General features: G+C 45.1%; 1 protein-coding gene across 2 annotated transcripts in view; it reads left to right on the forward strand.

Annotated features, from left to right (window-relative positions):
* Positions 1-275: 275 nt before the first annotated feature.
* SYTL4 (synaptotagmin like 4) overlaps positions 276-27,425 on the forward strand; it is a 146,715-nt gene continuing 119,565 nt past the window's right edge. The window contains exons 1-2 of one of the 2 annotated variants that reach the window (XM_073589829.1): positions 335-421; positions 15,320-15,413. The gene's annotated coding sequence lies outside the window, so the exon portion shown is untranslated. Of the gene's footprint in view, positions 422-15,319; positions 15,414-27,425 lie in introns of both variants that reach the window. The other variant, XM_073589828.1, reaches the window with a different exon arrangement.

Raw genomic sequence — 27,425 nt, forward strand, 5'->3', positions numbered from 1 at the left:
CAAAACCGCTGCGGAACCGCAGCAAAATCCGCAGCGTGTGCACACAGCCTTAAGGTTTACTCTGGACATTATTATTCTATATCTCATGGTATTCTGTTCTACCTGTCCACTTTCTCCTTGTGATCATTCACTGACATAGAAGCAGCTGATCACATTCTCTGAATAGTTCTAGGTATTTCCTGAATATTTGCCTCCGCTCCTGCTCTACACGCCAGGTTTCGGTTTTTCATTGCGTCTTTCTTGGCTGTAATCGGATACTTGTGGTTGTTGCAGGGTTGTTAGGGAGAAATTGGAGCGTGGTCACTTTAAGACAGGCAGCCTCACCCTCAGTGCTGGTGCAGCTGCTCCTGAGAAACTTTGTGATCTGTCCTTCCTACATTGTGCACTCAGCAATCTGGATCCTTTCTTCTCCCGAGAACAGGTAAGTCCTCAGCCCCTCAGTATTAGCCAGCTGGGGTTTGTGGATTGCAAAACACGGTGTCAAAACTTCTGGGCAGGGTCCTGCTTCCTGTGTGTGGAGAAGCCTGTGTGCTGGCTGTGAGCAGGGCTGATGGCTTCATAGCCGCAGGGAGGGATTGTGTCCTCAGATACAGAGGATTATTTATTTCTGGATTCTCTGGTTACATTATAGCACTTTATATGGGGATTCGGGGGCGAGGTTAGGCCGTAGCACTTTATATGGGGATTCGGGGGGAGGTTACATTATAGCACTTTATATGGGGATTCGGGGGGAGGTTACATTATAGCACTTTATATGGGGATTCGGGGGAGAGGTTACGCCGTAGCACTTTATATGGGGATTCGGGGGAGAGGTTACGCCATAGCACTTTATATGGGGATTCGGGGGCGAGGTTACATTATAGCACTTTATATGGGGATTCGGGGGGAGGTTACATTATAGCACTTTATATGGGGATTCGGGGGAGAGGTTACGCCGTAGCACTTTATATGGGGATTCGGGGGCGAGGTTACGCCATAGCACTTTATATGGGGATTCGGGGGCGAGGTTACATTATAGCACTTTATATGGGGATTCGGGGGCGAGGTTACGCCGTAGCACTTTATATGGGGATTCGGGGGCGAGGTTAGGCCGTAGCACTTTATATGGGGATTCGGGGGAGAGGTTACGCCGTAGCACTTTATATGGGGATTCGGGGGCGAGGTTACATTATAGCACTTTATATGGGGATTCGGGGGGAGGTTACATTATAGCACTTTATATGGGGATTCGGGGGAGAGGTTACGCCGTAGCACTTTATATGGGGATTCGGGGGAGAGGTTACGCCATAGCACTTTATATGGGGATTCGGGGGCGAGGTTACATTATAGCACTTTATATGGGGATTCGGGGGGAGGTTACATTATAGCACTTTATATGGGGATTCGGGGGAGAGGTTACGCCGTAGCACTTTATATGGGGATTCGGGGGCGAGGTTACGCCATAGCACTTTATATGGGGATTCGGGGGCGAGGTTACATTATAGCACTTTATATGGGGATTCGGGGGCGAGGTTACGCCGTAGCACTTTATATGGGGATTCGGGGGCGAGGTTACATTATAGCACTTTATATGGGGATTCGGGGGAGAGGTTACATTATAGCACTTTATATGGGGATTCGGGGGCGAGGTTACGCCGTAGCACTTTATATGGGGATTCGGGGGCGAGGTTACGCCGTAGCACTTTATATGGGGATTCGGGGGAGAGGTTACGCCGTAGCACTTTATATGGGGATTCGGGGGCGAGGTTACGCCGTAGCACTTTATATGGGGATTCGGGGGCGAGGTTACGCCGTAGCACTTTATATGGGGATTCGGGGGCGAGGTTACGCCGTAGCACTTTATATGGGGATTCGGGGGCGAGGTTACGCCGTAGCACTTTATATGGGGATTCGGGGGCGAGGTTACATTATAGCACTTTATATGGGGATTCGGGGGCGAGGTTACGCCGTAGCACTTTATATGAGGATTCGGGGGCGAGGTTACGCCGTAGCACTTTATATGGGGATTCGGGGGCGAGGTTACGCCGTAGCACTTTATATGGGGATTCGGGGGCGAGGTTACGCCGTAGCACTTTATATGGGGATTCGGGGGCGAGGTTACGCCATAGCACTTTATATGGGGATTCGGGGGCGAGGTTACATTATAGCACTTTATATGGGGATTCGGGGGCGAGGTTACGCCGTAGCACTTTATATGGGGATTCGGGGGCGAGGTTACGCCGTAGCACTTTATATGGGGATTCGGGGGCGAGGTTACGCCGTAGCACTTTATATGGGGATTCGGGGGGAGGTTACATTATAGCACTTTATATGGGGATTCGGGGGGAGGTTACATTATAGCACTTTATATGGGGATTCGGGGGCGAGGTTACATTATAGCACTTTATATGGGGATTCGGGGGCGAGGTTACGCCGTAGCACTTTATATGGGGATTCGGGGGCGAGGTTACGCCGTAGCACTTTATATGGGGATTCGGGGGCGAGGTTACGCCGTAGCACTTTATATGGGGATTCGGGGGGAGGTTACATTATAGCACTTTATATGGGGATTCGGGGGCGAGGTTACATTATAGCACTTTATATGGGGATTCGGGGGCGAGGTTACGCCGTAGCACTTTATATGGGGATTCGGGGCGAGGTTACATTATAGCACTTTATATGGGGATTCGGGGGGAGGTTACATTATAGCACTTTATATGGGGATTCGGGGGCGAGGTTACATTATAGCACTTTATATGGGGATTCGGGGGCGAGGTTACGCCGTAGCACTTTATATGGGGATTCGGGGGCGAGGTTACGCCGTAGCACTTTATATGGGGATTCGGGGGCGAGGTTACGCCGTAGCACTTTATACGGGGATTCGGGGGCGAGGTTACGCCGTAGCACTTTATACGGGGATTCGGGGGCGAGGTTACGCCGTAGCACTTTATACGGGGACTCGGGGGCGAGGTTACGCCGTAGCACTTTATACGGGGACTCGGGGGCGAGGTTACGCCGTAGCACTTTATACGGGGATTCGGGGGCGAGGTTACGCCGTAGCACTTTATACGGGGATTCGGGGGCGAGGTTACGCCGTAGCACTCTCTATGGGGATTCGGGCGAGGTTACGCCGTAGCAATTTATACGGAGATTCGGGGGCGAGGTTACGCCGTAGCATTTTCTATGGGGATTCGGGGGCAAGGTTACATTATAGCACTTTATATGGGGATTCGGGGCGAGGTTACATTATAGCACTTTATATGGGGATTCGGGGCGAGGTTACATTATAGCACTTTATATGGGGATTCGGGGGCGAGGTTACATTATAGCACTTTATATGGGAATTCTCTGCTTATGTTTACATATTGTATGTTGTTGTCTTCACTGTGGCTAGATCATTAAGCTGCAGATAGAGCGCATTATCCCTGACTGGACCTCATTTGATAGATTTAGTGCTCTCATTATCTAGATGGATTTTGTTCATGATGTGATGTTAAATCTGACTACAGAGAAACTGACACCTATGGGGGGTCCTGAAGAGATAAGATGTCCTCACTCTCCATTCAGCATTCAGACTCTCAAACAGCTCATTCTTAAAGAATAGAAAAAGATAGGTGTTGTAATATGTTGCAAACGTTATCATTCCATGCCTAGAAGACTTGTTGCTCACCTTATAAATTGAGGCGGTCATGCACAATACTAGAGTTTTTGGGGTGTCCATATTTTTGTAACTAATTTGAGTTAGCGTTAAGATCTTGTAATTATAGTTATATTCTTAACCTTACTGTCATGTTATGAGTTAAAAAAACTGCTAAAATTTGGAAATTTGTTTTTGCGTTCGATGAGATATTGAGAGGGTTTACTTATTTATGCAGCGCATTGTGTATATACTATTCAGTGCTCAGTATAAATGAGTTACACACCTTTTGAAAAGCAAGAAATGTGCCTGGGCCGCATTCCTTTTATGACAACAAAGTGTGTATACGCACACACACTACCGTTCAAAGGTTTGGGGTCACCCAGACAATTTTGTGTTTTCCATGGAAACTCATACTTTTATTAATCAGATGAGTGTCCAAATGAATTTAAAATCTAGTCCAGACATTGATAAGGTTCGAAAAAAAAAAAAAAAGATTAATTTAAAATTTTCTCCTTCAAACTTTGCTTTCGTTAACCAATGTTCCCTTTGCAGCAATTACAGCATTGCAGACCTTTGGCATTCTAGCAGTTAATTTGCTGAGGTAATCTGGAGAAATTTCACCCCATGCTTCCAGAAGCCCCTCCCACAAGTTGGTTTGGCTTGATGGGCACTTTTTGCGTACCATACGGTCAAGCTGCTCCAACAACAGCTCAATGGGGTTGAGATCTGGTGACTGCGCTGGCCACTCCATTACAGATAGAATACCAGCTGCCTGCTTCTTCCCTAAATAGTTCTTGTGTAATTTGGAGGTGTGCTTTGGGTCATTGTCGTGTTGTAGGATGAAATTGGCTCCAATCAAGTGCTGTCTACAGGGTATAGCATGGCGTTGCAAAATGGAGTGATAGCCTTCCTTATACAAAATCCCTTTTACCTTGTGCAAATCTCCCACTTTACCAGCACCAAAGCAACCCCAGACCATCACATTACCTCCACCATGCTTGACAGATGGCATCAGGCACTCTTCCAGCATCTTTTCAGTTGTTCTGTGTCTCACAAATGTTCTTCTGTGTGATCCAAACACCTCAAACTTGGATTCATCTATCCGTAACACTTTTTACCAATCTTCCTCTGCCCAATGTCTGTGTTCTTTTGCCCATATTAATCTTTTCCTTTTATTAGCCAGTCTCAGATATGGCTTTTTCTTTGCCACTCTGCTCTGAAGGCCAGCATCCCGGAGTCGCCTCTTCACTGTAGACATTGACACAAGCGTTTTGCGGGTACTGTTTAATAAAGCTGCCAGTTGAGGACCTGTGAGGTGTCGATTTCTCAAACTAGAGACTCTAATGTACTTGTCTTGTTGTGCAGCTGGGTCTCAGACTTCTCTTTCTACTCTGGTTAGAGTCTGTTTGTGCTCTCGTCTGAAGGGAGTAGTACACACCGTTGTAGGAAATCTTCAGTTTTTTTGCAATTTCTCGCTTGGAATAGCATTCATTTAGAAGAACAAGAATAGTCTGTCGAGATTCACATGAAAGTTCTTTTTTTTCTGGTCGTTTTGAGAGTTTAATGGAACCAACAAATGTAATGCTCCAGATTCTCAACTAGCTCAAAGGAAGGTCTGGTTTATAGCTTCTCTAATCAGCCAAACTGTTTTCAGCTGTGCTAACATACTTGCACAAGTGTTTTCAAGGGTATTCTAACCATTCATTAGCCTTCTTGCACAGTTAGCAAACAGGACCATAAGAACACTGGAGTGAAGGTTGTTGGAAATGGGCCTCTATACACCTATGAATATATTGCATTACAAACCAGATGTTTGCAGCTAGAATAGTCATTTACCACATTAACACTGTATAGAATGTATTTCTGAATTATTTAATGTTAGCTTCATTGGAAAAAACTGTGCTTTTGTTTCAAAAATAAGGAAATTTCTAAGTGACCTTAAACTTTTGAACGGTAGTGTGTGTGTGTGTGTGTGTGTGTGTGTGTGTGTGTGTGTGTGTGTATATATACAGACAGACAGCCAGCCAGCTCTGGCAAAAATTAGGGTCTGTGCACATGGTGCGGATCCGCAGCGGATTTGCCGCTGCGGATCTGCAGCAGAACTTGCAGGTGATGTACAGTACCATTATAGCCTATAAAAAAAAAAACCCGGCTGCGGATTTTTCCGCGCGTTTTTTGCGTGGGAAAAAAAAAGCAGCATGTGACTTCTTTTGTGCGGTTTTGCTGCAGTTTTCCTCCTGCTCCATTCTACAAATCCGCAGGTGGAAAACCGCACAAAAACGGCAGTAAAACCGGAAAAAAAAAAAGGAAGAAATCCGCAGGAAAAATGCAGGTCATTTGACCTGCGGATTTAGTAAAATCCGCAGGAGGATCCACACCGTTTGCACATATCCTAAAGAGACCACTGCACAGTTTTATAAAAATCAGCTTTTCTACATGTCTGACAGCCATTCCATTCCAGTGTCAGTTGAATTCCAACTAGAGTACACCTCATTCTACTTAATGTGCTTCTGATTAGGTGATCACCTGAGCCAAATCTTATTTAACGAAGGAAAGTATAAGGCTGTGTGCACACGCTACGGATTATGTGTGGATTCATCCGCGCAGATTTTGTTAAATCCGCAGGTGAAACCGCAGGTCAAAAGACCTGCGGTTTTACCTGCAGATTGCTCTGTGGTTTTGCCCTGCGGGTTTTCATCTCCTCAATAGAGGAGATGGCAAACCGCAGGAGAATCCGCAGAAAGAATTGACATGTCAATTCTTTCTGCGGATTGAAAACCGCAGATAATCCGCGCGGAAAATTCCGCACCGTCTGCACTGCGGTTTTTGATTCCCATAGGGAATCATGGTACTGTACACCGCAGCAAAAACTGCTGCGGGTCCGCAGCGGCCAAAACCGCTGCGGAACCGCAGCAACATCTGCAGCGTGTGCACACAGCCTAAAAAAGACCCTGCTGTGGTGTTCACAATCCTCTTGCAATAGGACAAGCTGGATGGCAAAACAAGTGCTAGTAATATCCCAAAAGTAATTGGAATGAAAAAATAACTTTTAACCATGGCAAAGAAGTTGAAAAGAAAAGTCTTGAGTGAGGAAAAGAAGGGATCAATTTTGGTTTTACTAGGATAGGGTTACAGTGACCATCATGTTTCCTCCATCCTTAAAATTTCTAAGATGGCTGTCCATTACAATGAGGTCAAGCAGCAGACATTGGTGACAACAAAGCTACAGACTGACACAGGGCGAAAATGACTCTCCACTGACCGGGATGACCGTCATCTTATTCGAATGTCACTCAGCAGCCGCAGGATGACATCAAGTGACCTGCAGAAGGAATGGCAAATGGCAGCTGGGGTGAAGTGCATAGCAAGAACAGTTTGTAACATGCTCCTAGAGGCAGGACTGAAGTCATGTAAAGCTAGAAAAAAAGCCTTTCATCAATGAGAAGCAAAGGAGAGCCAGGCTGAAGTTTGCCAAAGACCCTAAGGATTGGACCATAAAGGACTGGAGTAAGGTAATCTTCTCTGATGAGTCTAATTTTCAGCTTTTCCCAACACCTGGTCGTCTAATGGTGAGACGGAGACCTGGAGAGGCGAACAAGCCACAGTGTCTTGCACCCACTGTGAAATTTGGTGGAGGATCGGTGATGATCTGGGGATGCTTCAGCAAGGCTGGAATTGGGAAGGTTAATCTTTGCGAAGGACATATGAATCATGCCGCATACAAGGTTATCCTGGAAAAACAGTTGATTCCTTCTGCTCAGGCAATGTTCCCCAACTCTGAAGACTGTTTTTTTTTCCAGCAGGACAATGCACCATGCCACACAGCTAGGTCAATCAGTTTGTGGATGAAGGACCACTACATCAAATCCCTGTCATGGCCAGCCCAATCTCCAGACCTGAACCCCATTGAAAACCTCTGGAATGTAATCAAGAGGAAGATGGATAGTCTCAAGCCATCAAATAAAGAAGAACTGTTTAAATTTTTGTACCAGAAGTGTCACCCAAAAGCAGTGTGAAAGAGTGGTGGAAAGCATGCCAAGACGCATGAAAGCTGTGATAAAAAATCATGGGTATTCCACAAAATATTGATTTCTGAACTCTTCCTGAGTTAAAACATTAGTATTGTTTCTAAATGATTATGAACTTTTTTTCTTAGAATTATTTGAGCTCTGCAAGCACTGCATTGTTTTGTTCTCTTGACCATTTCTCATTTTCTGAAAAATAAATACAAAATTTAGTGCTTGGAAATTCCAAGACATGTTGTCAGTAGTTTATAGAATAAAAGAGTAATTTACATTTTACTAAAAAATATACCTATAAAGAGAAAAATCAGACAAGCTGAAAATTTTGCAGTGGTCTCTTAATTTTTGCCAGATATATATTTTTACACACACACACACACACACACACACACACACACACACACACACGTACGTGTGTGTGTGTATATATATATACACACATTATAAAGTACACACACGTGTATGTATATGTGTATATATATATATATATATTATACAGTACAGACCAAAAGTTTGGACACACCTTCTCATTCAAAGAGTTTTCTTTATTTTCATGACTATGAAAATTGTAGATTCACCCTGAAGGCCTCAAAACTATGAATTAACACATGTGGAATTATATAATTAACAAAAAAGTGTGAAACAACTGAAAATATGTCTTATATTCTAGGTTCTTCAAAGTAGCCACCTTTTGCTTTGATTACTGCTTTGCACTCTCTTGATGAGCTTCAAGAGGTAGTCACTGGAAATGGTCTTCCAACAGTCTTGAAGGAGTTCCCAGAGATGCTTAGCACTTGTTGGCCCTTTTGCTTTCACTCTGCGGACCAGCTCACCCCAAACCATCTCGATTGGGTTCAGGTCTGGTGACTGTGGAGGCCAGGTCATCTGGCGTAGCACCCCATCACTCTCCTTCCTGGTCAAATAGCCCTTACACAGCCTGGAGGTGTGTTTGGGGTCATTGTCCTGTTGAAAAATAAATTATGGTCCAACTAAAAGCAAACCGGATGGAATAGCATGCCGCTGCAAGATGTTGTGGTAGCCATGTTGCTTCAGTATGCCTTCAATTTTGAATAACTCCCCAACAGTGTCACCAGGAAAACACCATCACACCTCCTCCTCCATGCTTCACGATGGGAACCAGGCATGTAGAGTACAACCTTTTCTGTATCGCACAAAGACACGGTGGCTGGAACCAAAGATCTCAAATTTTGGACTCATCAGACCAAAGCACAGATTTCCTTTAGTCTAATGTCCATTTCTTGTGTTTAGCCCAAACAAGTCTCTTCTGCTTGTTGCCTGTCCTTAGCAGTGGTTTCCTAGCAGCTATTTTACCATGAAGGCCTGCTGCACAAAGTCTCCTCTTAAGAGTTGTTGTAGAGATGTGTCTGCTGCTAGAACTCTGTGGCATTGACCTGGTCTCTAATCTGAGCTGCTGTTAACCTGCGATTTCTGAGGCTGGTGACTCGGATGAACTTATCCTCCGCAGCAGAGGTGACTCTTGGTCTTCCTTTCCTGGGGCGGTCCTTATGTGACCCAGTTTCTTTGTAGCGCTTGATGGTTTTTGACACTGCACTTGGGGACACCTTCAAAGTTTTTCCCAATTTTTCCGACTGACTGACCTTCATTTCTTAAAGTAATGATGGCCACTCGTTTTCCTTTACTTAGCTACTTTTTTCTTGCCATAATACAAATTCTAACAGTCTATTCAGTAGGACTATCAGCTGTGTATCCACCAGACTTCTGCACAACACAACTGATGGTCCCAACACCATTTATAAGGCAAGAAATCCCACTTTTTAAACCTGACAGGGCACACCCGTGAAGTGAAAACCATTTCTGGTGGCTACTTTGAAGAACCTAGAATATAAGACATATTTTCAGTTGTTTCACACATTTGTGTTAATTATATACGGTAATTCCACATGGGTTAATTCATAGTTTTGATGCCTTCAGAGTGAATCTACAATTTTCATAGTCATGAAAATAAAGAAAACTCTTTGAATGAGAAGGTGTGTCCAAACTCATGTTATTTACACCGTCCCTTACATATCGGATTATATAGAGCCCTGTCTTTGTTACATACCGTCCTGTCTTGTTAGAGGTATAATGCAATGATGGCTGATGGAGCCTGGGAAAGCTTCTTTTCTAGTGAAGGCGGCTGATGGACTAGTCGTCTGGTCACCGGCTGCGCCATCAGCAGTCATTTTATATCTTAACAAGCGAGAACAAACTATAAGAGACAGCACTGTGCATAACAGCAGATAAAGCTATATAATAAAGGTTGGCACCATATATAACTAGAGAGGAAGGTACATAATAAGGGATAGTGGGGATGTGAGAAGACGCTATTAGGTGCTGAGCATCCTCTACCACCTCCCCAATTTATTACAAGTCCCTGACAGTTTCTTCTTCCACCTTTCAATTCATTATAAAGGGTGCTATGCACCTTATTGCCTCCTCTCCCACCCCCCAATAAATTTTATATCCCCAATAGCATCAAAATAAATTGTGAGATGGTTAGGATGCTATCCAGGGCTTAGCACCCTTCTCCACCACCCAATCCCCCTTCCTCCAATCTCAATCCCCCACATCCCTCATTGTCCTCCTGCATCCCATCATTGCCTTCTCCTCCACCATTATCACCACTACCTCTACCACTGACGCCATCCAGCCACGCTGCTGTCAGACAGGAAGCACGCGCAGGAAGGATCCCTACAGCTCCGATCCACTCCAATTTTCTCCTTTAGGCAGTGGAGCTGCAGGGATCGCTCCATGCCCGCCGCACAAGAGGGCAAGCTGGCCAGGGGCCACCCAGAGCCTCAGGGCCAGATAAAAAGGCCAGATTGACTTCAGTTTTTAGCTGCTCTGCAGGTGCCCCCGTCCACATCTGGGCTTCAGTGCAGCTGCACATGCGGTATGTCCGCCCCCGTTTAAGGCTATGTGCACACGTAGTTTTTTGGGTGTGCGGATTTTGTAGAGAAAACCGCAGGTAAATCCGCAGGACAAAAGTCCTGCGGTTTTATACCTCATAATGGATGAGGTGTAAAACTGCAGCGTTTCTGCACCAAACAATTGACATGCTGCGGATTGTAAACCGCAGCAAAACCGCGCGGAAAAATCCGCAGCATGTGCACAGCTTTTTTATTTCCATAGGAAATAAAGGTACTGTACAACGCAGCAGAATCTGCTGCGAAGCCGCAGGTGCAGAACCGCTGCGGAACCGCAGCAGAATCCGCACCGTGTGCACATACCTTTAGGCCATGTACCCACGTATGCAAAAAATTCCTGACTAAAAACCGGTCTCATTTCCAGGAAAAACGTGTTTTTTTGCGTGTGTTTTTGCACTTTTTTCCGGAGCATCCACATTCTCAGGGTATGTGCACACGGTGCGGATTCTGCTGCATTTCTGCAGCAGATTTGGCCCTGCAGAACTGCACGTGATGTACAGTACCATTTAAGGCTATGTAAAACAAAAAACGCTGTGCACATGCTGCAGATTTTTCCCCACAGATGTGGTGGATTTAAAACTGCAGCATGTCACTTCTTTTGTGCAGTTCTGCCCCAGTTTTACATCTCCATGATAGAAATCCGCAGGTGTAAGGCTGTGTGCACACGATGCAGGTATCCAGCGGATCCGCAGCGGATTTTACCGCGCAGAAATGTTGCATATCCGCATTGTGATGTACAGTAGCATTTAAATCAATGAAAAAAAAACCGCTGTGCAGACGCTGCGGATTTTTCCGTGCGGTTTTCCTGCGGTACAAAATCCGCAGCATGTCACTTCTTTTGTGCGGTTTTCCACCTCCCCAGTCTTCAAATCCGCAGGGGAAAACCACAAGAAAATCGCATTAAAAATGGAAGAGATCCGCAGGAAAAATGAAGGTCATTTGACCTGCGGATTTCTTCAATTCTGCGCGGAAAAATCCGCAGGGCGAAAAAGTACGTGTGAACTTAGCCTAAGACTGCAGGGGAAATCCGCACAAAAACTGCATGTAAAACGCAGGTCATTTTACCTGCAGATTTAGCAAAATCTGCACAGAAAATTCCACAGCAGAATCTGCAACGTGTGCACACACCCTTATAGAATATAGTTGGAAATGCGTTTTTTATTGCAAAATTAATGAAAATGCTGCGTTTTTTACCGCAATGCTTTTTTTTTTTTTTGCAGAAAAAAAAACGCATCGTGCACAAAAATTGCAGAATGCTTTATATGAATGGGATGCTTAATGTATGCGTTTTTGCGTGAAATGTGGGCACACAGCCTTAATCAATATCTCACCAGATTGTCTAACCGGCTTATCTATAATAGATCACATATGTTTCTCTGATTCACAGTCCGTGAATTGGTTATTATCACTGAATCGCACCTCAGATGTTGAGAACTATCTTGGCCCACAAGTGCAACATCTGACATGAAACCCCCAAATCTTCAATTCTATAATTTTAATTCCACTTTTATTTAACTAGTAACCATATGTGAAGTAGATGAAACGTTCTCCCAGACCCAATCCTCTGACCAGCACTTCTGGCTCATGACTCAGATATCGCAGCTGAACCAGACCCTATTCATGGACAATAAAACCTCTGATCTGAGGATGGTGTAGTGCAGGGTGGGTGCTGCCTCTAAATGCCGCCTGTAACGAATTGTGTCTTGTGTCATTGGCTTCTGTTAGAAAAGATTATATGTTTAATGTAGACGCTATATAGAGCCTGTTTGGACCTTCTGGTCCTCTCCTTGTTATTACCCTTCCCACTCCCCTCCTTTCTTGTATATGTTCAATAAAAATTATTGGAAAAGAAAGTGTCCACAGGATCATTACAGCATTACGATGTAGGTATATAGAGCTTCATAGCCTTCCACCCAGCAATAACACAATACTATTGAGGGCAGAGAAATGTCTGCAAATGTGGATTGCTGTTTGCTTCCTACTTGCCCCAAATCCCTCCTGTCCTTTATTTTCATTGACATTAAATGAAACCTTTCATTAGATTCTTTCTGCCCAAACCACGAGTGGCAAAAATTAAAAAAGCCTTTAGAGAAACTTGACTGTTCTGGTGTGGCCCTTGTTGGGTTCACCTCCCACCTCTCCCATGTGGGTAAATAGGAAAAGATGTGTCCATCTCCTGTAGCAGAGCGTGTCAAACCCACCGGGGGCAGAGCCAGATTAGCCCAGGTTCCAGCTATGGTTCCAGGCGGGCTCTTCAAAGAACAAAAACATATCTGGCTACAATCGTGCATCTAGGTTCTGATTCATTCTGTCAGTGGTTTGGGCAGAATGAATTGACTAACAGGTTCCCTTTCAAAGGTTATCCCAGGAATCCCATTATATTTCACAAAGCACAGTAAAGGCATAATTATTGGTAGAAAAAGTCCAAGAAAGTTTTTCTTGCACCTACTCCTTCCGTTGAGTTATCATGAAGTTAATTTATATGTAGAATTCACCTTTATGCTTCTGTGCAATGTATACAGTCCCTGCCTGACTTGACCTTCTGTAACCTACATAAGTATAGCTGCCTGTGTGGGTTTTCCATCTTTATTTGGTTCTAATAGAGCTCAAGTACCCTTCACAAGGAAGCTTCTAATAACTAGGCAGTGTAGAGCTGAGCTGTGTTTCATGCTTGCTGCTGAGAAACCAGTGATATGAAACTGCACGTGCCACTGCTCCTGTACCAAACATCTGTCCCCTCAGCCCGGTGTATACAGAACCATCCAGCAGTACATCTCTCCTCACAGCTGCCGCCATACTGCAGTACGTCTTTCGTCGCAGCTGCCATACTGCAGTACGTCTCTCCTCTGAGCTGCCATGCTGCAGTGCGTCTCTAGTCGCAGCTGCCATGCTGCAGTGCGTCTCTAGTCGCAGCTGCCATGCTGCAGTGCGTCTCTAGTCGCAGCTGCCATGCTGCCGTGCGTCTCTCGTCGCAGCTGCCATGCTGCCGTGCGTCTCTCGTCGCAGCTGCCATACTGCAGTGCGTCTCTCCTCTGAGCTGCCATGCTGCAGTGCGTCTCTAGTCGCAGCTGCCATGCTGCAGTGCGTCTCTAGTCGCAGCTGCCATGCTGCAGTGCGTCTCTAGTCGCAGCTGCCATGCTGCCGTGCGTCTCTCGTCGCAGCTGCCATGCTGCCGTGCGTCTCTCGTCGCAGCTGCCATGCTGCCGTGCGTCTCTCGTCGCAGCTGCCATGCGTCTCTCATCGCAGCTGCCATGCTGCCGTGCGTCTCTCGTCGCAGCTGCCATGCTGCCGTGCGTCTCTCGTCGCAGCTGCCGTGCGTCTCTCGTCGCAGCTGCCGTGCGTCTCTCGTCGCAGCTGCCGTGCGTCTCTCGTCGCAGCTGCCGTGCGTCTCTCGTCGCAGCTGCCGTCCTGCAGTGCGTCTCTCCTTTCTGCTCAATATCTACAGCCCCAACCTGCTTTACCTTTTGTTCTCAGACCCTCCTGTAGTAGATTGCCTCGCTGTGCAGTATATCGCTCTTCTTTGTTACCAGTAACGGGCACATTGCTTCCTGGTATGATGGATACGAAAAAATTGCTGATGGAGCCTCTGAAAGCAGCATGAACCAGTCCCCTGCAGGCATGTTATTTTCCTTCAGATATAGTGGTAATGTGCACAAAACTAGCTATTTTTCCATGTTTGCTGTTTTACTGGATCTGTGGCTACAGGGAGAAAATAAAATTTAAACCGGCAGCTCAATACACAGTGAGATAGCAATAACCCCACCCAACACTTTTATTAAAAGCCATCCCCTCATACATAGGCTACAGAGTTGGTTATCTCACAAAGTGCTTCGAAGTGATCACAACACAATTGCTGTAGTGAGCGGCGACTAAACGCTCCCTGCACCAATGACTGGACAGGGAGTTATTACTTTTCTTCAGGAGTTGCTGCTTCAGTAACACAATGAAACAGTCAGTGTGGGGCGCGTGCACAACCGGCGCTCAGTAATGGTAGTGATGACAGTAGTCGCTCTGGTCACGCCAGCATTCCTGAAAGCCGAATGTTCCCGGGAGTAATAAAGTTCCTTTTCTCCCTGTGGCACACGTTCAGCGAGGCTCCTTCATAACCCTATTACCCTCAGATTAACCCTATATTTGCAGGTTAATAGCATTATTGGACCGGACAGGCTCCTTTTTAATATGGTTAAAGCCATTGGCCAACCAGAGACCCAGGAAGGCTCCTTTACATCCACATGGAGCAATGGCTGTCTCTGCTCTTCAGGTGGATCTCCCTACTGACAGCCGGTAGCGCTCGGCCTCTACAGCTTGTATCTGTGACGAATAACATGCCTCATACAAAACAAATAAAGTGTAATCTGGCACAAGAACGTCCACTGTTCTCACGACCGGTTCCCAGGAAACTGTACAATATATCGTGTGTAATGTTTGTCTAGTATATATTTATTTAGGCAGCTGTGCACCTTTCTGTCCCGGCTGGAATCTTCTATAGGGGTTCATTGCCCACGTGATCCACACTAAACATCTAGTACCAGACACATTGAAACTGTGAGACCTAGGGGGTTTGCATGTGTTTTGCACTAAAGGATTGTTCTTATGTTCTATGACACACATAGGCCCTGGCCGGTGCTCAACTATCCAACTTTTCAAGATTTCCTTAGTATTGTATTAGCGTTGTGAATGCTGTAGACGCTTAAAACTTTTAATCAATTTTTACCATTATAATTCATCAGATCCTGACCTGGGGTTTATGAGGATGCGGGGATGAGGAATGCTATTACAGAAGACAAAAGTCCTCGTCGTAGAAAGTGACAGATGTAGTTATGGGTGAGCTCCTACTGAAAAGTAATGTAATGTTCGGGAATCCAGGAAAGGGATTGATATCCTGCCATGCCTCCATTAGGCAGTATCTCTACCTGTACATGCTGTACCCCAACAATACACATATGCACTGTCAAGGAGATGCATCGGAGGGATCACACAGATGACTCCTGAGAAAATAAACAACCTCATCCACAACTACCACAAAAGACTTCAAGCTGTCATTGATGTAAAGGGGGCAATACATGGTATTAAATGTTGTATGTGAACTTTTGATTAGGGTCATTTGGATGTTTTGGGTTGTCATTATGATTTAAAAAGAGAAAACACAGTAGTTTGACAATAAGTGGCTTCACCCAACCACTAACCTTGAGTGGAGAAAAAGTTGTGATATCATTCATATACTCTGAAAAAAGACTAAGCAAAAATTCTGTCGAGGTATGTAAACTTTTGAGTACAACTGTATAATCTATCACACCCGTATACAATCACTTCCGGCTCCACTATAACAAAAGGAACTACTAGCTGCCCACACAATCGTTTATACATGCCAATGGGACTCTGGCTTCAGAGGTGCAGTTTACAGAGCAAGAAGAACAGCTATTAAATTTTATATACCATGAAAAGGTAGGCAGTGTTTATAAAAAAGGAAAAAAAGATATCACAAAATGGGAATAAAACAATGATATATACAATCATATATAATAAAAGGGATAACAAGAAAATTGGAAAATTGCCAGACCTATATTATGGTGAACTCGTATGGGGGCTGGTTGTGGGATGTGCTAGGTATGTTAGAAGATTAAGAACCACAACTTTCAGGATATCTTTGTCCCTGGAGGTCACAGGCTGGAGATAATGGCATGTTTCTTGTCACCATTTTTCCTTCTATAGAGACCTAACATGGCATGGATAGCATTTTCCATCTGCAGATATTAAGTTGGAGGTGTTAGAATGGCCTTATGATGGTGTGAGTGAATGTGTTATTTTCAGTGTCATAGCGAAGGGACGAGTATATCTGCCAAATATATTGGATCGTTTTAAACCCCAATATTCATCTCTGACCACTGGCTTCAGAAAGTCTGAGATCAGTGCTTTGAATAGAGGAAGCTCTTGCCTTGGAAGTGTACTTTTTCTCAGTCTCTGAATATACGAATCCTAGGCTTAGTGTCTGGTTCTTTGAGCAGATCAATGCTGTAACTACCTGTTCATAGCAGGAGATCCGACTTCAAAGCAGGTTCAAGTGTCAACACTTTTCATTTCCACGTATGTTCAATGTGATGGTGATGTGTATCCTCTCCGAAGATGTCTTTATGGACTTTAATTTTTCTCTACACATGCACCCAATAAGAATACCTATTATCTCCAGACAGGAGATAGGGGAGGAGACAAGGGTGTTGTCAGATCTGCCTATGGGTCTCTACTTCCTCTTTTCCTAGTGTTTGGGCTTCCCCACCCCCTTCCTGTTGTGCACCTAGCTTCAGTCACCCAGTTTGACATCCCCTCATTTGAAAGAAAAAAACATTATGTTCCAATACAAACTGTGTGCCTTTCAGCAAAAAACTGAACCGGATATCAGATATTGATGGTTCTTGGGTTAAATACTATTGGACGGCTTTCAAGCCCAGTTCGTGTGATATGTTGGAGTAAAGGGCTGCTATGTCTAATTTCATGAATGCTAAAACCTTTAGATTATTTGAGTTTCTTGAGATCCATAAGATGAGTGGAATCTCTCAAATGAGAGAGTAGCTGTTGTACATAGGACTTCAGAAAGAGATCAATATAATGGGATATGTTGGCTGAGAGTGATTGGATTCCCAATATAATTCGACCGGGGGGATTGGTAAGGCTCTTGTGTATACCTTTGGCAGGTAGTCGAAAAATGGCAGCTGGAATTCTTGATGTCAGGAAAAAATCACTTTCTTTTTTATTCAAATAGTTGTGACATTTGGCTAACCAGATATAGAACATATATTCAGCATGATGGTGGGAGGAAGTATCGTGTTTTTTTTTTTGTGTGTTTTTTTGACATAGTGTTCTCTATCATTAAGAATCTTAAAGCCTTCTTTAATATAATCTCTCTTTAGAACGACCACCCCTCCACCTTTATCTGCTGTTCCTATGATAATGTGGGAGTTCTGTTTGAGCCACTACATGGCAGTATGTTCACCCAAAGAGAGTTCTAATATATAATTACTTTGTAATGTCTTCACTTCCTGTTCCGTCCAGATGTGTCTGGATCTCAGAATTCGGAAGTTCGTTGACCGTCATATTGGGACACTCAAGTGATGGGTGTCTCAATATGAAAACTGCTGGTGGTACCAGCTTCTTGCACGGAACACCGTCGCACAACACACACACGCTGTATGTGCCGTACGCAGCCTCTTGCATGGTACCACCAGTGGAACACCATCGCGAACACGCCGCCGGGATCAGCCGAATGATTTACTGACCGCCACCGTCTTTGTACAGGAGGAGTGCATGTGCAGTTTTAATGTGACCGCCACTATCTGTCTGCACAAATAAGGCGGCTGTCTGATTTACTGCGTCTGCGAGAATTCCGTGCAGGTGCAGTGAATCATTCGGCTGATCCCGGCGGCAGATGCACGACGTGTCTACAGGCAGAGGAAGCCGGTCACATTAAAGGGTTTTCCCACGAATGAAAGTTCATTTTAAAAATTGTCTGTGTCTGATCATGTACGGAGCATATCACATCTCCTGGGCAGGGGAGGAAGCAAAAGACAATACTGACATTACAGCAGGGGATCACAGAGGATTAATTTTGTTAGGTAAAATATTTCACGGACTGTTTTTAAACAATATTTGACCTCACAAAATGAATCCTCTGTGATCCCCTGCTTTGTCAGTATTGTCTTTTTGCTTCCTCCCTTGCCCAGGAGCTGTAGTATGTTCTGTACTCGTTCAGACACAGACAATTTGTAAAATAAACTTTCGTTTGTGGGGAAAACCCCTTTAAAAAGCAAATATCAATGCCAACATCAAAAAAATATCAAGAATATACCATCAAAGAAAAGGACGGCTATTCAAGTTACCGCAGAAACATGACAAGGGGGATAGCACATGGGGTAGACAGGTCAAAGAAGAGAGAAGTGACTTTTGGCTAACCAGATATAGAACATATATTCAGCATGATGGTGGGAGGAAGTATCGTGTTTTTTTTTTTTGTGTGTTTTTTTGACATAGTGTTCTCTATCATTAAGAATCTTAAAGCCTTCTTTAATATAATCTCTCTTTAGAACGACCACCCCTCCACCTTTATCTGCTGTTCCTATGATAATGTGGGAGTTCTGTTTGAGCCACTACATGGCAGTATGTTCACCCAAAGAGAGTTCTAATATATAATTACTTTGTAATGTCTTCACTTCCTGTTCCGTCCAGATGTGTCTGGATCTCAGAATTCGGAAGTTCGTTGACCGTCATATTGGGACACTCAAGTGATGGGTGTCTCAATATGGAAACTGCTGGTGGTACCAGCCTCTTGCACGGAACACCGTCGCACAACACACACACGCTGTATGTGCCGTACGCAGCCTCTTGCATGGTACCACCAGTGGAACACCATCGCGAACACGCCGCCGGGATCAGCCGAATGATTTACTGACCGCCACCGTCTTTGTACAGGAGGAGTGCATGTGCAGTTTTAATGTGACCGCCACTATCTGTCTGCACAAATAAGGCGGCTGTCTGATTTACTGCGTCTGCGAGAATTCCGTGCAGGTGCAGTGAATCATTCGGCTGATCCCGGCGGCAGATGCACGACGTGTCTACAGGCAGAGGAAGCCGGTCACATTAAAGGGTTTTCCCACGAATGAAAGTTCATTTTAAAAATTGTCTGTGTCTGATCATGTACGGAGCATATCACATCTCCTGGGCAGGGGAGGAAGCAAAAGACAATACTGACATTACAGCAGAGGATCACAGAGGATTAATTTTGTTAGGTAAAATATTTCACGGACTGTTTTTAAACAATATTTGACCTCACAAAATGAATCCTCTGTGATCCCCTGCTTTGTCAGTATTGTCTTTTTGCTTCCTCCCTTGCCCAGGAGCTGTAGTATGTTCTGTACTCGTTCAGACACAGACAATTTGTAAAATAAACTTTCGTTTGTGGGGAAAACCCCTTTAAAAAGCAAATATCAATGCCAACATCAAAAAAATATCAAGAATATACCATCAAAGAAAAGGACGGCTATTCAAGTTACCGCAGAAACATGACAAGGGGGATAGCACATGGGGTAGACAGGTCAAAGAAGAGAGCACAGAAGGGAGAAGTCAGTACATGGGGAAAAGAGTGAGTGGATAGGTGGGTGAGCACATGGGGGTGGGGAGAGGTTCTCAACGCTGCAAAGCCTGCCCCCATCGTGACATTACCGCCCTCCATCTAGTTATCTTTATAAATTCTGTTGGGTTGTAACCCTAGTTTTTACTGTACTAGATGATGAAAGGTTTCTATGTGACTATCCTTATGGTGATGTGGATAAAATTTGGATTTGGAGTGGATTTCAACATGTTGAATTAAATCAGCTGTATCAGACTCTGTGTGCTGGATTACGGTGATCCAGATTTAGTGATTTGTCATCTATTGCAAAATGCCTCTTGATGGTCAGTTTCCTAAAAGAGATCCAAGGGGTCTGCCTGCCCTTGCTGTTGGGCAAAAGGATAGACCTCAGTTGAGTAGTAAGATCTCCTGTATGTCCAATACATGATCACACAAGTTAAAAATTCGTAATTCTTGATCCTTTTGTGTACAGTGGTTTTGGGATTTTTTTTTATTTTTTAAATTGATGAACCCCTTCTAACTCCTCCCCTGCAGTCCTTGAATTTGCTTTTCTTTTTTACTGACTGTTAAGATTTGATGTACTTAGGGGAAAAAAGGTGATTTTCCTTGAAATCCCTTTGTCTCATGGTGGGTCCATCACTTCAGGCCTGGGGTGACTCAGTGTTTGTGATGTGACCCCCTTGGATGTCTAGAAAGGAAGGATCAACCCCTATATTGGTTATGGGGGATGGGATGTGAATGGACCCCCTTAGGGGATTCAGGGCTGGGGATTCATCCTCTCCCCCAAGAGTGATTGGGCAGTTGTTAACCCATTTACACCGAAGGTGGTTTGCACGTTAATGACCAGACCAATTTTTCACAATTCAGACCACTATCCTTTTATGTGGTTATAACTCTCAAACTCTTCAACAGATCCTGGTGATTCTGAGACTGTCTTTTCGTGACATATTTTACTTCATGATGGTTTATATCAAAGAAATTTTATTTGTTAAAAAAAAAAAGTTAAGTAACATTTCGCACATGTCTACTTTTACATCAGCACAATATTGGAACAATTTTTTTTTTTGTTAGGTTATTAGGCTTAAAAATCGACCAGCGAATTATCATTTTTTGCAAAAAAAATTACAAAAGCTTTTTTTTTTTTTTTAGGGACCACCTCACATTTGAAGTCACTTTGAAGGGTCTATATGATAGAAGGTACCCAAAAGTGACACCATTCTAAAAACTGCAACCCTCAAGGTGCTCAAAACCACATTCAAGAAATTTATTAACCCTTCAGGTGCTTGACAGGAATTTTTGGAATGTGGGAAAAAAAATGAACTTAACTTGTTTTAACAAAACAAAAAATATACAGATCCAAATTTTTATATTTTGACAAGGGTATCAGGAAAGAATGGACCCCAAAGATTATGTAATTTCTCCTGAGCATGTCGACATCCCACATGAGAGAGAGAAAGCCACTGTTTGGGCTTGTAAGGGAAGGAGCGCCATTTGACTTTTTGAATGCAAAATTGCCTGGAACAATTGGCGGACGCCATGTCGCGTCTGGAGAGCCTCTGATGTACCTAAACAGTGAAAATCCCCTATAAGTGACACCACTTTGGAAACTAGATCCCTCAAGGAACTGATCTAGATGTGTGGTGAGCACATTGAACCCTCAGGTGCTTCACAGAAGTTTATAACGTTGAGCCATGTAAAAAAAAATCACACTTTCCCCACAAAAAATGTTATTTTAGCTCCAAATTTTGCATTTTTATAAGGGTAACAGGAGAAATTGGACCATACAATTTGTAGTGCGATTACTCCGGAGTATGCCAATACACATGTGGGAGAATACTACTTTTTACAGGGCAATTGTTACCACCCACCTTTCGTGTCTACCTTTTTCCTCATAGATTGTAAGCTTGCGAGCAGGACCCTCATTCCTCTTGGTATTTGTTATAATCTATGTGATTATTGTTATGCTGTAATGTTTATCGTCTGTACATGTCCCCTCTGAAATGTAAAGTGCTGCGGAATATGTCGGCGCTATAGAAATTAAAATTTATTACTTTTGAGGCACAGTGCAAACTTCAGAAGGGAAGAGGCACCATATTGGGGTCTAGATTTTGCTGGAATGGTTTGAGGGTGCCATGTCACATTGGCAGAGCCCATGAGGTGTCAGAACAACAGAAACCCCCTATATGTGAACTCGTTTTACAAACTCAGTGTAGAGGTAATACAGTGATCACCGGTGACATTATACACAGGAACTTTGTATATAGTGTCAGTGTACAGGTAATACAGTGACCACCAGTGCCATTATACATAGGAGCTCTGTATATAACGTACAGGTAATAGTGATCACCAGTGACATTATACACAGGAGCTCTGTATATAGTGTTAGTGTACAGATAATACCGTGATCACCAGTAACATTTTACAGAGGAGCTCTGTACATAGTATACAGTATATAGTGCAAGTGTACAAGTAAAACAATGACTCACGAGTGACGTCTATAGTTTGAAGTCATTCATCTTCATCCAGTACTGACCGTCATCACTTCTTCTAGCAAGGACTCTTCTCTGCAGAAAATAGCACAGTTATCTACAGCTGGTCGCTTCCAGAGCATATTCCTCACTATTTTCCCTGACTTCTACACTATGTCAGATGAAGAAAAAAACATAATGCCGCCCTGCACAGTAGCAGAACCCCCTTTTGTTCTCCCCCATGGAAGACAGTAACCTCAAAAGTAAAATAACTTACAGCAGTAATAATGTCCTCTGATTGGCCCCTACAGTAATTATGCCCCCACTTGCCACCATAAATCAATAACGTATCTTCCTCATCCTGACCTCCATACAGTAATTGTCATCCCTTTAATAAGGTGCCAGATCCTGGGCCCCTTTATTTAATGTCCCCATCATGGGCCCCTTCCAGTAATGATGTTCCCTCCCTGGGCCCCTATGCCTGAACTTATGGCTACTACCTTGCCCAATCACATGGGGGAGGGGGGAGGAATTCTCACCTTCTTGCGCTCCCCGGCGTCCTTTTGTAGCTTCATATTCGGCGTTGTCGTTAAAATGGCTGCCGACTGCAGCTGTGACAGGGTGCTCTGCTCTGTGACAGACAGCAAGCTGACGTCACATAGGCCGGTGGCCTTTCAATGTTACTCCTATCAAAGGCTGCAGGAGTCATTTAAGGTAACTGCTATGTGACGTCGGCGCATGGCCTGTCACAGAGCAGTGTACCCTGTCACAGCTGCAGCTGGCATTCATCTTGATATGCGTCGTTGCCAGGGTCAGCTCCAGGGCGAAAAAGTATAACAGATAAAAATTAAAGGTATAGTACAATATATGGGCACCTCATAGTCCGCTATACAGTATTATGGGCCCCATGTAATGCTCATTCATACGGTATAACACGGGCCGCATGTAATGCTCCTCCATACAGTATATCACGGATCACATATAATGCTGCTCCATACAGTACATCACGGGCCCCATGTAACGCTGCTCCATACAGTACGTCACGGGCCCCATGTAATGCTGCTTCATACAGTACATCATGGGCCCCATATAGTGCTGCTCCATACAGTACATCATGGGCCCCATATAATGCTGCTCCATACAGTACATCATGGGGCCCCATATAATGCTCTTCCATACAGTATTATGGGCCCCATGTATTGCTCCTTCATACAGCACATCATGGGCGTCATGCTCCTCAATACAGTATTATGGGCCCCAGGTAATGCTGCATACATAAGAAGAAAAAAAAAAAAAAGTACTCTCCTCTCTCCTTCCAGCCGCAGGTCGGGTATACTCGGCGTCTCTTCCAGCTCTGCAATGCTCAGAACAGAGTGGCTGAGCACGCAGTGATTACATCAGCACGACCTCTGCCTTGAGACATCTGTGTGAATTCTCTCTCTGGCTTCCCTCTGGTGATTACTGAAGGTAGTGGAGCTGGTCAGATTGACAGAGGGGTTGCGAGTTCTCTTTCTGAGCTCCCTCTGGTGGTTACTGAAGGTAGTGGAGCTGATCTGATAGAGGCTTGCCTCCTGATAATGAGGAAGGCGATTGGCGATCTGGGGTTTCTGATTGGGATTTAAGACAGCTGACTCCCTCTATCCCTGCTGGTGATTTTCTTCCTGATGTCTCCTGCTGTTTCCCTGCATGGTTCAGCTAAGTGGTTCATTTGCTATCCTGTTTGTATTTGATCTGGTTTTGTCTCTCTGCTTTATGCGGGTCAGCCAGCTCCGGCTGGGGCTGTGCTGAATCACCGCCCATATGTTACTGCAGGTGCCAGTTTGTTTTATCCCCTGTTATATTGGTCTCTTTTTGCTTTGCTTTCAGAATATACCAGAGTGCTGATATAGTGGGGGCGAAGTCATGCGACTTCAATGTTTTTATGCATCAGACGTGTTGGACTTTTTGCAGGGTTTTTTGCGTGATTGCAGACAGTGTCTTTCCTTTCCTGTCCTGTCTAGTCAGTGTGGGCCCCATCGTTTGCTCAGTCTATTTTTCTGACTGTGTTTGTATGTTCATCTTGTCTCACCGACAATATATGTTTGGGGGCTATCTATTCCTTTGGGGTCTGCTCTGGGGCAGTTTAGATTTACCCTTTCTTGCTTTAGGCTTAGGTAGCTCTCCGGCTGTGCCGAGGTGTCTAGGATCATCGTAGGTACGCTCCACGGCTACTGCTAGTTGTGTGAACAGGATCAGGGGTCTGCAATCCGCTTAGTTACCAACCTCTCTGGTTTTCTGTGGCTTAGCCTGGGCCTGTTACCCTCCTCGGTGACCCATTCATAACAGACATTGTAGAGTCATAGGGTGATGAAGACACTGCAGCTGCCCGGAGCAAGGAGAGGTATGTCCTGTGTGGCCTTGACGTAAATGCGAGCGTTGGGCGGCACAGTCATGGGCCTAGTGGCTCTTCTGCGGCTGCTGCGCTGCTCTCCCTCCTCTGTTTGCTGACCACCGCTCCATAGTGAGTCGGGCTTCCAGGGGTGCGCGCCGCTGACATTGTGCGCGAGGCACGATGGGAATGGGCATGCCCACGTGACATTGAGGGGGTGTGCCCCGGAACCAAGATGGCAGCGCCCATAGCAAAAACACCGGCCGGGGATACTGGGCGTGGGTCGGCGGAGGGGGAAGGGGCATGAATTGGTAACGGAGGAGGCGGGAAGCGCAGTGGATCCCTTTTTATAAGGAGGAATGACCACAGAAGAGGCGCTCATGTCTGAAACTCCCCATTATGGAGGATCACAGTGGACAGCAGCTGCCTTTACAGCAGCAGGAGCTTTCACCACTACCTATGCCTGGTCACCAGCTTGGGCACACTAACAGGAGCAGCCGCTCAAGTGGCAGAAGCGGCAGCCATCCCGACCAGAGATCGCGGAACTCCTCGGTATCCAGGAGGGACATTGTTCGAACCCCTGATCAGCCTTCAAATCCCTTGAGTGTCAGCGGGTGGTGAGTGATCTATGAGAATGTCACCTTTTTTGTCAATAGGAGCATTTTCTGCTTAATCACTAGGGGCCTAGGAAGGCTAGCACAAAGAATAAGGAGTGTGCCCTTTGTAAAATCCCACTGGCAGTTCAGTGGCAGAAGGATCTCTGCACTAACTGCATACAGAAAACAAGGGAAGAGACCCCCGACTTTTCCACGAGCCTTGGGGCCATAATCAGGGTGGAGGTGAAAGGTTCCCTAAAATCAGCATTGAAAAAGGGAAGCAAGAGAGCTCCTGGGCTTGTCACGGATTCAGAGGCCTCGCAATCCGGTGCGGGAAGATCATGTGGAATCCCCGTCTCCCTCCTCGTCCTCATCCTCCTACTCGGACAGTGATGTAGGCGGCAGACCTTGCTTTCCAGCCGAGGAAATGGATAGACTTGTTAAGGCTGTCAGGTCAACAATGAGCCTAAAGGAGAAGAAAATGACTAAATCCTTAGAGGATGTTATGTTTGGGGGCCTGGAGGAAAGAAAGAAGCACACCTTTCCAGTTAACACTAGGATAAAGGCGCTCATAGAGAGGGAGTGGAAGAGGCTGGAGAGGTCTGGTGGCCTACCCTCATTTTCCAAAAGTAGATACCCCTTTGAGGAAAAGGACTCGGAGGGTTGGGATAAGATCCCTAAGATCAATGGGCAGTAGCTAAATCCTCTAAAAAAAAAAAAAAAAAAAATTGTCCCTGCCCTTGGAGTACTCTGGCGCACTTAGGAACCCATTAGATAAAAAGCAGATGGGTTCCTGGGACACACCTGGGAAGCAGCCGCAGGGGCTCTGAAGCCGACAATAGCCAGAACGTGTACTGCCTGCTCTCATGGTCTGGCTGCAACAGATGGAGGAACAGCTGAGGAGCAAGGTTCCAAGGGATGAAATCCTAGCCAATATGACTGTTGCAAGGAGCAGCAGCCTTTCTAGCAGACTCCTCAGCAGATTCTGTGAGGTTGGAAGCTAGGGCGGCAAGCCTATCCAATGCGGCTAGACGGACCTTGTGGCTAAAAGGCTGTCCGGAAGACTTGCCTTCCAATAATAGACTCTGCTCCGTCCCGTGTGTTGGTCAGTTTCTCTTCGGTGAGTAACTAGGGGGCATCTTAGAGATTGCAGGGGATAGAAAGAAGGGGTTTCCCAGGAGAGGCTAGGAAGCCTTCTACTCGGAGGAGAAAATTTAATAGGGGTCATCCCCCAGGAGAAAGAGAAAGAGCTGGGACCTCAAAGACAGTAAGGGGTATGGAGATATGTTCAGAGGAACCCTTACATCGTCAAAAAAAGCCCCTCAATGATTTAAGGTCAGAGGTAGGGGGGAGGGTCTCTTTCTCCCTGCCTGGGTGAACATCTTCCCCAGTCATTGGATCCTAAGTGTCAAGGACTGTCTGATGATAGACTTCATCCATCCACCTCAACAGACATTTGTTTTAACAATCAACAGGAAATTGTGAGAACAGCTAGCCCTGAAGGCGGAGATTTTGGGACTAGTGCAAAAGCAGGTTCTGCGAGAAGTCCCGGTGGAAAAGATAGGAAGTGGATTTTATTCCCCCCTCTTTTTGATACAGAAGCTGGATGGTTCCCTAAGGACTATCATCAACCTGAGGAAGCTCAACTGATGGGTTGTGAATTACACTTTCAAAATGGAGTCTGTAAACACGGCTATAAAACTCCTGTTCCAGGACAGCTTCTTGGCGGTCATTATACTTGACAGATGCCTATTACCACATTCCAATCCATCGGGACCATCAAAAGTTCCTACGGGTGGCTCTGTATGTCCAGGGATAGATCAGGCCCCATCAGTATGCAGCCCTCCCATTCGGTCTGTCAGTATCCCAAAGGGTGTTTACCAAGGTAATGTCGGACATTATTATAATCCTATACCTGGACGACTTACTTATAGTCGAGAGGTCGGAAGATCACTTTGTAGAAAAAGTGAGAGAAGTGACTGTGGCCCTAAAGTAGCTGGGCTGGGTGATAAATGCCCTCAAGTCAAAACTAAGACCGGAAAGGATACAATCCTTTCTAGGGTTGGATCTAGCCTCCAAGCACCAGGTCTTTCTCCTACCAGAGAAAAAGCCAAAATAATGAGACTGGCACTAACAGCAATACAGCAGCACATAATGACATTAAGGAAGGCGATGTCCTTGTTAAGATCCTTAACATCCAGTATACCGGCAGTAAGATGGGCACAGTTTCACCTAAGGCAGCTACAGTGGGATGTCCTGTTGGCACAGAGGTCGTTAAAAGGGCAT

The sequence above is a fragment of the Dendrobates tinctorius genome, unplaced genomic scaffold (genome assembly GCF_039654945.1).
Source record: "Dendrobates tinctorius isolate UK_male_01 unplaced genomic scaffold, ASM3965494v1 ptg000114l, whole genome shotgun sequence".
In the NCBI taxonomy this organism is placed as follows: Eukaryota; Metazoa; Chordata; class Amphibia; order Anura; family Dendrobatidae; genus Dendrobates; species Dendrobates tinctorius.